The sequence below is a fragment of the Miscanthus floridulus genome, chromosome 3, assembly GCF_019320115.1.
Source record: "Miscanthus floridulus cultivar M001 chromosome 3, ASM1932011v1, whole genome shotgun sequence".
NCBI lineage: Eukaryota > Viridiplantae > Streptophyta > Magnoliopsida > Poales > Poaceae > Miscanthus > Miscanthus floridulus.
Genome location: NC_089582.1, coordinates 38,687,562 through 38,701,772, shown reverse-complemented (window position 1 = coordinate 38,701,772; position 14,211 = coordinate 38,687,562). Strand labels below are relative to the sequence as shown.

General features: G+C 39.4%; 1 non-coding gene across 1 annotated transcript; it reads left to right on the top strand.

The window, feature by feature from the left end:
* The first annotated feature begins 14,102 nt into the window (after window positions 1-14,102).
* On the top strand, window positions 14,103-14,211 carry LOC136547640 (small nucleolar RNA R71). Its single transcript, XR_010781605.1, has one exon. It is a non-coding gene; the product is annotated as a small nucleolar RNA R71 (small nucleolar RNA).

The window sequence follows — 14,211 nt, the reverse complement described above, 5'->3', positions numbered from 1 at the left end:
AATCATGGTAGTGGGAAAAATATGCCCACCCAGGTTTACGGGTACCTGGTATACCATCTCCTTAGTACACAGACGTCCCCCGGGCGACTGTATAAAGAAACTTTCCTTTGTTGCCCCAATTGAAATTTCATACTTCACGACAAATGTTCTATTGATGAATGAATGCAATGCGCCAGAATCAAAAAGTATAACTGCAAGGTGATTGGCAACAGGAAACATACCCATCATCACTGGCTCCCCTTCCAGAATTTCTCTAGCTTGAATATAGAACACCCGTCCTATCTTCCTCTCATCTTTGCCCTTCTAAGCATTCAGATTGGGGTTCTTGTTTGGTGCCTGACCCTGTTGTTGATTTGCAGGGGCCTTCTGATAATTTTGATTAGTCTGTCTAGGATATGGACATTTCCTGGAGAAATGACCAGTACTTCCACAATTGTAACATGGATAGTTGTGACCCTAGGACGTTGGAGCATTGCCACCAGGAGCATTGGTTGACTATGAATTCAGATAGGTTATAGCAGGACGGACATTTGACTGTTGCCCGGCTTGAGACTGTGGCAGACGGTAAGAAGGACGATTATGATGTACTAGATGATAAATCACCCTCTGCCTCTTCTAATTTCCCCTAAAAGATCCAGACGGCCTACTCTTTTTCTTTTTGAGCTCCTTATGCTGCCGATACTTTGACTCTGAAGCAATTGCAATATTTACGGCCTCATGATAAGTGACATTGGTGCAAGTTGTCATCATTGTCTACAACTTGGTATTTAGGCCTCTCATAAACCACCTTTTCTTCTTTGCATCAGTATTGACATGTTCTGATGCATATTGGGACAGGTGATTAAATCTTCCCACATATTGCATCACAGTTTGATCTCCTTGCTTCAAAGCAAGGAATTCATCTAGCTTCATAGCCATCACTCCTTTAGGGATATAATGGGCTCTGAAGGTAGTACGGAACTCAGCCAAAGTTATTGGAATGCCAGCTAGTTGCATAGCCACTAAGTTTGCCCACCAAGCACTTGCTGCTCCTCTAAGTTGCTGGGCGGCAAACGTAGGTTTCTGATACTCCGTGCATGGAATAAGGTCAAATTTCTGCTCCATGGTTCGAAGCCAGTCATCAGCCTCCAATGGTTCATCTGCCTTGGTGAACATCGGGGGTCTTGTGTCTGTAAAATCAACATATGTAGCCTCCTGTCTGTTATGGTGGCGACCACGGTTTCCTTGCATCTGATTCTGATTACTTAGAGCGATCTCATGAAGCAAACAAGAATTTTCAGCCATCACGTTGACAAGTGTGGTTATAGCATCAGCTAAATTTGTTGGAACTAGTGGCGGATCTAGAATACCATCCTCATCTTATGAAGTTCCTAGAATAAACGAACCCCGCGTACGACGCATCTACTCATAACAAACCAAACTTTATTCACAAGTCTTTATTGAATTGTACCAAAGTTTACTCTAGACACATTACATAGAGTTTACTAATATAAATACAAACCCGCGAGTATGAAAACAAAACTACATAACTTAACTAGAGCTACTATTATACAACTCTACTCCTCTCCTTAATTACTTCAAACTTCAGGCTCGGTATCCATTCCAGAATTATTACCGCCTTCGTTATCACTTTCATCGATCATTACTAATTCTTTAGGATCTTCTTCTTCTTTTGATTTATCATCATCGGCAAGGATGACATCGGGATCCATGGCATCAACTTGAGGCTCATGATTTGGATCTAGTAGATTGCTAAGCCTATGAACTTCCTCATGTAGATAAGTATTATGTTCTTCTAAATCTTCTACATAGAATTCTAGCTCATGAGTTCTAGCTCTAGCTACATTTTCTCTCTGCCAAGCTTCATTCCTTACTTCCACCGTATGAACCAACATACGTTCACAGTTCCTATGCGTGGTGGTGGTACGCCTCAATTGATCCTGTAATTCTCCTACCTATATAGCATCCAAAGCCCTATCTCTAGTAGCTTGTGCTAACTCTGCAGAAATCCTCTATATCTCTGCCTGGGGACCAGGCCTAGAACTGCTACTGCTAGCACCGTCATTTCTAGGGGCAAGTTGGTGACGAGGAACTCCTTTAGGTCCAATGGACTTACGGGGCGTCATCTTGGCACGAGCCATACTGTAGGAAGCTAATTTAATCTAAGTAAGACCATTTGATTAAAGTCTAAAGAGCAGCTAAGATGGATTACATTACTCAAACCAGACTCACTAGTCACTACTCAACTCCAGACTAAGAGGTGAAGGAAGTAATGAGTGAATTAATCATGATGCATGAATCGTTCTTATGAACAAAAACATCAAAGTTTATAATGCACATAAACAACATTTATTTTTATATAGGGCATAGTAAGATTACTACTCCACCGCACAAGACCTTTTTAATCAAATAAGGAATGGCGAGAAAGAAATAAGATAAGTCAGAAGTAATTTGGACCAAATTATCAAGTTAAATTTAGTCATCCCAAATCATTTTGAAGTTTTTTTTGTAAAACAATACCACAAAAACCTTGTAACGATCGCTTTGATACCATTCTGTGGTAGAATCTCCTAAATTATATGACCCATATGCACTTGTCACTGTCCCACGACCTTTGATAACTATGCATATGTTCCTGGTAACTTAAGAAGTCTGTCGGGTGTCCTCGGGGAACCCCGAATCATCCACGATTTCCGAGCAGGATCACATTACAAAGTCATTGCAGTATTACCACATTTATTCAAATATCAACACCAGAGTAAAAATAGCGAAAGTCTTACGATAACATAGTTTACAAACCAATTGTTTCAAATCTTACAAACTAAGTTCAATAATTATTACAAACCATAGTAGTAGTGGAGTGGCATAATTAACATATACATAACACACAAAATAAACATCCTGCCCAAGGATCACACATTTACTTCTCATCGTCAGAATGAACAATAGTCATGCAGCATGATCCAAAACAGATCTGCTCATGAGGCTCACCTGCAACAAGGGTCAATGAACCCTGAGTACAAAAGTACTCAACAAGACTTAACCGAAATAGTAACTGATAACTTAGGAATGCAGGCTTAGGGATTCAAGGTATAGCTTTAACAATAATCAAAGTTCTTTTGCGTAAAAGCTCTTTAACAAAATTCTTTGTATAGAAAACTTCATAAAATCATATACAAAGCTGACACGATCCTTGTTAAGATCATGAAACTTCATATTCAACACCTTCACAAGCCTTATTCGAGTTCTAGTTATTAGTACTACGATGATGAACAGAGAAGTGAGTCTCCATAACCGAGGAGCAACGACGATTCGAACCGATTACAAACCCAGCTAGGGATTCTAGACCACATGACATATGCAGGTCCCTGACCTACATATACCAACCTACTCTCGGATCCTCTAAAACAAGAATGGGTCCACGCCACCCGAGAATACAGTACTCCACCATTCCAGTCCATGGCCACGTGGGTACACGCTACTCTCGCCATCTCTCCACTCCCAGTGCGCGAGTAGCCATTCTCATAATAGAATAGCTGAGTTAAGGCTTACCGGAGTATGTGGTTAGTACTACAAAGTCTCACCGCACACAGTTCAACAACGGACGGACCTTAATCGACACAGGCGGAAAGAGCCCGCTCACAAGACCTCCATGTCTTGCGGCTCACACACACCGAGTCCTCCCGGTCTAGATTTATTACTCCACATCCCCATATCACATGATAACATATGTAACCAAGGTTCCATTTAAAACTTGCAGGTGGCAGGTAATCACCCGACTTTCATCGTTCTATGCATGGCTAAGCAAAACTAGGCATATACGAATTTAAAACTGGTAATATGGTAAATATGGAATAACAAGAGTGGTAATGCACCAATTAGGTTCTTACTTAACTCCTAATTACTTAATGCAGTAACAGAAAGCAACAGCGAAATTAATTTATAAAACACAAGGTAGGTTTATATGCATCCGGGGCTTGCCTTCGTTGACAGAAAAGTCAGGTTCCTTCGATGTTTCACAAGTATTCGATCCGATCTCAACAGACGGATTAACCTCCTCAATAACTTGATTAACTACCACGTGTTCACCTTCGTTCACTACACGTAATAACAATGCCATGTTTAACATGATGCAGAATACGAAACATGATGCTCGATGATGGATGCAAAAATTAACAAGTTGAATACAACTTTCCTTCGCGGTACAGTTGCAAGTCAAACAAACTAACTCTTTTTCGTAACACATACATCAATTGCCAGGGATCATTATCAACTAATGACCCAAGGTCATCACTCAATCCAAAATTCCAAACAAAAACCTAAATCATTAAAGGTTACTATTTGCTTTTATGAATTAATTATTTAATTCAAAATTATGAAATAAATCAACTTATTCTAATTGAGCTAAAAATTTTAGTACATGTTCATTACATGATAAGTAAGTGGCAAAACAAATTTCATAATTTTTGGACAATTAAACAAGCCTAGAAAAATCAGGGAAATCCATTTATTAATAAATTGAGTAATTTTTATCATACTAAAAATTGCTGAAAAACAATATTTTATATTTTTATTAAATAATATACATCACATAGAGGTCACACAGAAATTTTCATAATTTTTGGAGCTCTAAATAAATCTACACAAAAATAACAAATTACATTACTATTCATTCAAATATGAAAATAGAAAAATCCTTTTGAACGTTGAGTCACTGACAACGGGTCCCACCTGTCATCCCTAACCTCGCGCGTTTGACCACGACGGCGACGGCGCTAACCGACATAAACTCGTCGACGGTGAGTCCAACGGCGACGGCCAAAGTACCAAAACGATCACCAAGACTAGGCGCATCGATTGACGTCTCTATCAGCACTGATTACGGCCCTATACTAGCTCGACGTCGGCCATGGCGGACGCGGTGGCACGGCAGTGTTACGCCGGCGACATGAAACCAGTAGAACACAAAAAAAGGATCCAGGAAGCACCAGTAGCTCACCCCAAACGCGTTGAAGCAAGGAGCGAGGTCGGAGAAGCAACGGAGAGGCGTGACGACGACCACGGTGATCACGGCGGAGCAAAGATCGTCGGTGAGGAAGAACCGGCGACTGCAGTGATCAAAACGAGCAAGCAACACATGATTAAGCACCACAGCATCGAGACGAAGCCGTAGGTACACCGATCAAGGCCAACGGCTCACCGGAGTAGGCCGGCCGCGGTGAAACGGAAGCTCGGGTGAGGTTGCCGGCCGCGAGGAAGAAAGCGACGAACGACGAACTCACGACGAAATCAATCGACCAGAGCTAGCTGGCTGGGTGCGCAAGGAAGAGGCGAAGCTAACTAGCACTATGCCGTGACGGCGCAGATGCTTGTTCGACGGCGAGAACTCAACTGAGCAGCGACGGCGGTGACTGGAAAACAAAAGCGAAGAGAAAGCGAAGAACGGCGACGGTGGCTGGCTTATAACGCGACCAAGGAAGCGCAAAGAAGACACGTGGAAGCCTTCACCATGCCAACGCGACGCCCAGATGGCCACGCGCGCGACTGGAAGCTAACCGAAGCTCGCCGGCGGTGTAGCACAAGCGGTGAACACTGTTCATCAAAATTACAGAATTGCCATTCGTCAAATTTCACAAATTACTCCCAAATTTTCATAACAACTCAACAATCTCCAAAAACAAAAGTTGTTCAAAATCAAAAGTTCTACAACTTTACTTTTATAACCAACCCCTAATTCGGTCTACATTTTGAAATGATCTTTTAAATTCAAATAGAGGATATTTAACGAATTACGCCTTTTTGAATTACTCCAAATTTTTCTAAACAACTTGAAAAACTCCAAAAATAAACTTTGTATAACTTGTCAAGCTCTACACTTTTGCTTTTAGGCTCAACCCCAAAATATGCTTAGATTTTGAAATGGATTTTCAGGGTAGGGTTTAAATAATGAAAATCAGGGTTTTCGGAATTTCAAATCAATACAAAGATTTCAAACTTAATTCAAACAATACCAAGCAATGCTTATAACATAAATGTAAACTTATTTTAGTGAATGCATACAAAGTTTTTTTAATATGACCAATTGTCTTGCAATGCATATGATGCTATGACAGTTTTAGTATTTAAACACCCGGGGTGTTACATATGTGCTCTCGAACAACCAAAGAATCATGGAATTAGATAAGGATAATCAACGTGGAATGACTCAGTCATGTGAGGATTAGTTAGCATCCTTGGTGATACCAGCACGTGCAGTGGATTTTAGTAGATTTCTTCTAGAAATTTATCCATGGAATGCTATTGTCTCCTTCTTTCTTTTCATTCAACGACCAAGATTAGAATGGATTTTTCAAGGTGCTACAAACGTGTCTCTTTTAGGATTGCTGCTCGCCTGCTCCTGGTCCTACTGTTCACCCAATGAGGCCTCCCGGTCCTCTCCAAGAAGGTGACCTTATCTGATAGGCTATTATAACATTATTGTTAGGTCAAACATTCATCTTAATTTGGAGATTTGTCAATAACCTCGGTCCAATAATATTTTGCTTCAGTAGGATCTGCAGAATGGAATGCGTGGCCTAAAATCAGGGCTCATTTTTTTTTATTCCATATTTTGCATCCTGTTTTTAGCAATAATTCATTATCATTGCCATTTTTTATGCAGCACGCTACTATGGCTTGCTTTGTGTAAATAACTAAGCAGCGTGTGTACATGACCACAAAATCACATAAACGAAAGATCAGGACTTAGGTTAGGTTCTTGCGTGTCATTTTGCATGGAAGGAATTGACAGCTTGATTTCTCCTTTTAGTTTTAATCGCAGAGAGGTCAGCATAAATCTCAGAGATGGGAATGCTGGCAAATGTAAATTCAGTTCTGACATTGAACTAGAAAATTTATGTTCATGATGCATGACTTTTTTTATCATGAACTTGTGGTTCAGTTTAGCCTCAGATTCCTAGGTTCCATCACTTAGATTGGCTTTATGAAGCCTGGATTGAACACTAAAACTGACAATATGTGTCATGTTCAAGCAATGTTACATGCCAATGGCGTTGCAGTCAAGGAAAACTCCATTTGCGGAGTGTCAGAACGATTTCATGTGAGTAGTTGCAGCACCATCTCTTCATGGTTGTATGGAGAGACCCTGATTTCAATGCCTTTGGTCTCAAGGTTCAAACATGGTGTCCCTGTTGGTCTGTGCATATTTTGAGTTCATACCAAACATTGCTAACCGATTCTTTTGCAGGACCCAATGGCCCAACGAATTGCTACGTTGATGCTGAGTTTTCTATATACTCCTTCATATGGTTAGGCCCTTTCACTTCTCAAGTTCGTGCTATGAATTTTAGTATTTTTTGTGTGTTAAGGTTGTGATAGAGTCCCAACTGCATGCGGTCCTAATAAATTGGTGGATGAACCAAGCGTGAAACATCAAAGCAAAAAATAAAAATAAAAATACTTAGGTGTGCACGAGGATTACATTGAAAAGTACGTTTCCAAACATAGGTCCATAATCCTATCACCATGCCTAAACTGATTTACATGACAACACCGGTACAATGTCTCATATAGTACATGAATTATATGCAAAACTTACTGCAACTTAGCTTCATCATGTCACCATGTTCATTTCAGTACTCGCCGGTAATCTCATATTTTTAATATTGATCTATCCTTACGTACTGAGAAATGCTATGTGCCATTATTTTTTATGGTGCAGTACGTTGTTTACTTGCCATTAATATTTTTAGGATTTACCTGTATCCAACTATCTAACAGTGAAGGATATAAATTCTTACAGCCTTACAGGGTTTTCAGATGAATCATCTTTTGCAAACTATAACAAATACCCATGAGGCTACGGCGGTCGTGTCGTCACCAGGTACTAAGCTGAACAACACTTAGAACTGATGAAGATCACTACTTTTCGTCTTTGTCCTACAAGCATGTGTACTGCTTTTGTTTTCCCTCCCCATTTTAGCTTTAGTCAGTGCTTCCATGGAGGCTTCCAGTTGTTCAGTGTCCATAGCTAACAGACCTAGAGATTGCTGAATTCTATATATAATGATACTCCTGTTAGCGAGTAAAAACAATATACAAAGAAGCTGCTCATAGAGCACGCGGTTAAGCCCCAAGGGTGGGAGTTGCCCGATAGGGATCGATCCCTGATTCCTACAATGGCTTCCAAAGAAGGCTGGGTCAAGTGGTCCTTTCAAAAATAAAAGTAAAAACAATATATCTGATCAAGTTTGGTGATTTATCATTGATTAAAAAATCAATGGATATATGTTTGGTGCTAATTCTTCAACATTTTCTGCAACGAACAGGTTAAGGATCGATCTTACAATTGGGAGGTATACATTTTGCATAGTGATCAAACTGCAGTACAATTTTTTTTTTTAAACTTACAGGATCTTAATTAAGTTAGATGAGTAGAAAGCGGGATGCAAATTGAAAGCAAATTTAACTGGAACAGTTTTTCTTCTTTTGTAATTTTGGTTCTTACAGAGTTTTATTGTACACAATATGCCAAGATAACTCTCCTCCTTTGGATGATAAATTGATTGATTTATTCGTCTTTGCTGAAAAGTGTCATGTGAAGTTTGAACATGAATAATTGCCCTACTACTCATCATAAGGGGAAATAATTAACTACTCACAAAGTTCTCTTGAGAGTTGAGATACTTTTTGTGTATTTTAAACGAAAACAAAAAGCACATACTTGATCTCCTCCGTTAGGTAATAGATTAATTTATTATTATTTTCTAAGATGTTTCATGCAATAGTTTGATCAACCCTGTGATGATGAGAATTCCTCTACTCTTGTCCTATATTCAGGGAGTGGACTACAAAGGACTCAACGGGAGTGTGTGATCTACCACATGACCCGGAATATAGGGTGTATCCGCAGGTAAACAACGTATAAGCACCATGCTTATACAATATCGACCACTCACTCCGTGTACACTAGAGCGAGCGCTATATGAACCTATGCATGAATATGTTGATAATCTAACTATACTAAGCACATAATCAAAGTAGACTATGAACATGATAATGAGGAATATCAATGATATGAATGATATTATCATAACAATTATAGCAAGCATATAAAAGTAATGAGAGATACAAAAGAGAGAGAGGTACAAAGATTATATCAAACCACGCTCTTGACACGATCAAAAATCCAAGCGAAGCCTGCTTGCCTTCCTCTAGACCTAGCCTAACTAGCTATGCCCTAGAATATAGTGGAGCTCTAAGGATGATTAGGGTTTCTATCTTCCAAAATGATTTTAATGCCTGAGGGAGGGGGGTAGGGGCTGGTATATATAGACCGGAGCGTCAATCCTAAGCCTTCGAATAAAACCGACTTGAATAAATGACATAGATACAATGTCGGAGGCGGTGGAGAACCGACATAGCAACAGGGGGCTGACAGGTGGGCCCTAGGGGCTGGTCAGCCTGCAGGTAGGGCTGGCTAGCCCCACCTAGCAGCGCCTCGCCCTCCGCTTCAGTGTGGAGTCCTCTTGAGTCTTCTGGAACCTTCTGGGGTTGTTTTCGCTGTGGATAAGCATGATTAAATCTGACATCTTGATCCACCTTGATGGTTTTTTAGATAAACCCTACATAAAATATAGATTCATCAAAACTTGTGGAATTTGTTAGTTTAAACCCCTAGACCTTTGTTGGTGATTATATTTATGCCCTTATGCATGTTATATTGATGGTTTATAATGGTTGATAACTACCATCAACAAACTCCCCCAAGCTTAACCTTTGCTAGTCCCTTAGCAAAGCAAAACTCAGTAAATGGATCAGGAGTTGCTTCAATGCTTTCACTCCTCAAAAGTACACATGCGTTCAAACAAGAATTTTTCTCCGGATTAGAATAAACCAATCTGACTTTTAAACTTACCCATATTACCTTCAACCATAGGGCTTCTTAGCCTTCCCCCGGTTCTTAAGCAATTGAAGGACAGAACGATCAAGTCAAGCACTATGTCTCAAGTTCTTTGCTCAACCATTATTCTAGAGTTTTTATAGGTTTTCAAAATAAGACTCAGAGCTTCCATTGTATGACACTCTCAAGTCTCTCAATATATGTGGTATTTGTGGATCCTCACCAAGGCAATAGTGGTGTTATGCCTTTCTCTTCCTACAACTAAGGCTTATGTGGAGCTCATAGGAGTGAAAAAAGCATGAAAGAGCAAGCTCATAGGAGTGGAAAAAGCATGAAAGAGAATACTTGCAATACATATATTGTAAAGTCAAACCTCGGATCCAAAGAGAGTTGTGTTATACAATTAAATCAAGATGTGAATGTGTGTGGATGTATGGTGGATATATATGGTGGCCAACTTAATTCTACTATGCTCCTTGAAAACATATATCTCTTTTAGAATTTAGAAACAACTTTGCAAGTAAACATGGGCTATCTTATTCATCTTTTCTTTTTTTTCAAGCAGACATCTAAGTACCCATTGTTTTATATATCTCAGACACTTGTCCATTTTATTTCATCTCTTTTTTTCTTTTCTCTCTTTTTTTATGAATAACTTTTGCATAGCCCAATACTTCTTTTCTGCAACAAAACTTTTGAGAGATAGCAACAAGAACTTGAAGCAGTTATTTGATGGATATTCTACCAAGAATATTTTTGGTGTTTACTTCGAGTGTAGGAGTAAAACATTTTTGGGTGGATCTAGATGGAAGGCATATTTTTGCGCCTACCCCTAGTGTAGGAGTAGTGCATATATGAGTGGTGTGTACGTGATCTTGATTTTAAGAGCATGACAAACCTCTCATAAGGGTCAACAAAGCTTGACTAAACTCAATGCAAAACAAGCAGCATATATATGGAAGTTTTTCTATTCTAAATAACATATATGGCTCTGGTAGAAATTCAAGCTTTGTCATACAGGAGCTCATCATGTAACATTTTATGTTTTTCAAAAGATAAATTTCTAGAACTTTAGTATCAATTGTAATAGGATAAATAGCAGCTCAGACCTTCTCATATCATATCTGTCAATTACCTAGACTTAGATCAAGCACATGCTACCCACGAGTTTCAAGTTCAGAGTAAATTCTTATATCAAAACAGTCGTATCCAAAACTCGGGAGAATTCAAGGCTGAAAACTAGGTACTTAAAAAGAATTACGATAGAACAACTATTCATCATTTCCATTACAAGGGATTATCCTCAGAGTCCATTTATTTAGCTCTTAAAAATCAAACTTTGAAGAATTCTAGAAACATACTTTTTATTTTATTTTCTCATTTTTTAGATCACACCTTACTAATATAACTATCACAGAGATAATTTTTTATTTTGTGTTTAGTTATCCATCTTTTTATTTTATTTAGTATATAGTATGAAGCAAACTCACTTAATAGTAAAACCAAAAGGAAAAAAATACTTAGCTACATACATGGGGGATGCTTTTCCCCCAAGCTGGATGTTGGCATGGTCGAATACTGAAGTTGAGTGATCCTTCTCAGAGTAGATTTACCAGCGGATGCCCTTCTCGTCCATGAATGGAGCGAGATGAAGACGACCAGGTGAACTTGCTCTTGATCATATCATCTGACAAAATACCATCAAGAATACCAAAACTCATGGAACAGGTTAGGATAAAAAGGTTAGCGGCCAGCCATTCGGAGATTAGTCATTCTTGAGGTTTAGAAATATTTCTGTTTTGGTAGAATTTTAGCAGGATGTCTATCTAATAATTTTGGATTTTCTAATTTTTGATATGCAGAAACGAAAATATATATGCATCGTATTTTTTATTTTTGTACCACCACAGTGAATATTCCCATGAGTATTTACACCATAGATCTATTCACATGGGGCTTAGGATGCAATGATAAAACTTTTTACTTTCTTTTATTAAATGTAATGCTAATGCAAAAAAGTAAATATGCTAAAGTGAAAAGAATTCATGCAATGCTAGAAAGTAAATATGGATAACTACCGATGTTACCTCCCGGTGAGGGTTCGGATTTTTAAGTCCTTCGATCAGGACTTGACTGGAGAAAGTCCTTTTATTCTCTAGGTGCATCTGTCGGACCCGAAGATGGAGACCTTGATGGTTGCACCTCTTGTGATGGTGTCTCTGATGATGCCACCTTTTCCTTCCACACCTGCTTGGTCTGTGGATTCGCCTTTGGCGGAGTAGGTTCATTGTTCACATGTTCTTTATCTTCCTCCTATTCATTCTTGGGGGATTGATTCTTTCGGTGTTGGGATGATTGATGTCTTATCCTAGAGCGGGACTTCTCGGGCTACTCATAAGTAGTGTAACTATTGAAATAACAGCGTACCTTTTCTCTAGGGAATTAGAAGTGGACTTGTCCAGATCCAACATAGATGATCATGTTGGTGGTGTTAAGGAATGATCTTCTAAGGATGATGGGTGTGTCATCTTCTTCTTCACCCATGTCTAGAACCATGAAGTCGGCAGGGGCATAGTGATAATGTATTCTTACCATGACATCTTCCGCTATTCCCTCCAGAAATTAGATTGATTGGTCTGCCATCTGCAATTGCATATATGTAGGGAACAAAGGTTCATCATCAAACAAATATTCATACGTTACCTTAGACATTATATTGACACCTGACCCAATGTCACAGAAGGTCTTGTGGAATATTCTTTGTCCAATGGTACACTCGATTGTGGGTACGCCTAGATCATCCTTCTTAGCAAGGAATGGTGAAGCGAGAAGGTGGTCGTACTCTGATCTAAGTGTGTTGATCATTTTAACTGACTCTTCTTATGGCTGCCTGACCTTGTTCTTCTTCCTTCTCCTATTGTTCTTCTTCTTGGTCACTGTTGTCTCTTCGGGCAGGTACGACATTTGTGGATGTCTAGGAGATTGCAAGATGCGATTCTTGAAAGAAAACTTCTCCTTTTTATCCTTGATTGTGAAGCAGATCTTGGCACTATCTGCGTAGATGATAGCTTTCGTGGTGCTTAGGAAAGGTCGACCCAAGATAATGGGTGCTCTTACATCTCCACCTGTTTCCAAAACCACAAAATCTATGAGAACATATGATTGTCCCACTCGAACAATGGCATCTTCAAGAACCCTCTTGGGGTAGCAGAGTGACTGATCTGCAAGCTACAAATGCATATTTGTGTACAACAAAGTATCTCTATTATTTTTATCATAAATTACCTTAGGCATAATGTTGACACTTGCTCCGAAGTCATAGATAGCTTCTTGGAAAATGTGAGGTTCAATGGCGATGGGGATGACAGGTCTCCCTAGATCGCTCTTCTTTTTCGGCAAGGTATAATCTATCCACCTTTCCATCGATGGTTGTGTACAGTAATATGTTGTATTGTAAATATCGACAAGATTTGTAGTTTCTAGATCTTCCGGTTGCCCTAAAATCTTACCTTTATCGGTCGGAGGAACAACAACAGCTAGCTAAGCTATTTGCGATTCTATCATTTTATTAAAGCCATGCTGGTTCTTAGTGGCAGAGGAGAGGTTATCCATTCTATTATTTATATTTTCTAAAACTCTATCATTGGAAGCTAGTTTTCTAGATAAACCCTCCACAATTTTAGCTTGTCCAGAAATTAATTCTCTCAAGGGTGATTGATTGAAATTATTGAAATTACTACCTTGAGGGTTGCCTTGGTAGTTTGGCCTCTGTTGCTGATTTCATCCTTGATTTTGTTGAGGACAAAAGTAGTTGTTGTTGACGAAGTTCACATCCTCATGAATTTTAGGGCAGTTGTTCCCTGAATGTCTAGTGTTTCCACACTTTTCACACATCATGCGAGAATCATGAATGTGCATGACTTCTTGCTTCTCATTGGCTCGGTCTTCGAGCTTCTTTATGAGCAGGTCCATCTTGGCAGACAACATGTCTACCTCCTTGAGTTGATGCATACCTCCACCTTTCTTGTGGGTTTGAAGACGTTCTTCTTTCCAACCTTGATTTGAGGCCATCTTCTCCACAAGAGCTATTGCAACTAGTATGGTGAGTGACAGGAATGCACCTCCAGAAGCAGCATCCATAGTCTCACAGGTACTATTGGTCAACCCATAGTAGAAAGTCTGCATGAGTAGCCAATTTTCCATCCCATGATGAGGACATTCTGCTATGTAATCTTGAAAGCATTCCAATGCCTCAGGGACAGATTCATCAAGTTGTTGTTGAAAACTTGAAATTCTCCCACGTAGAGCAT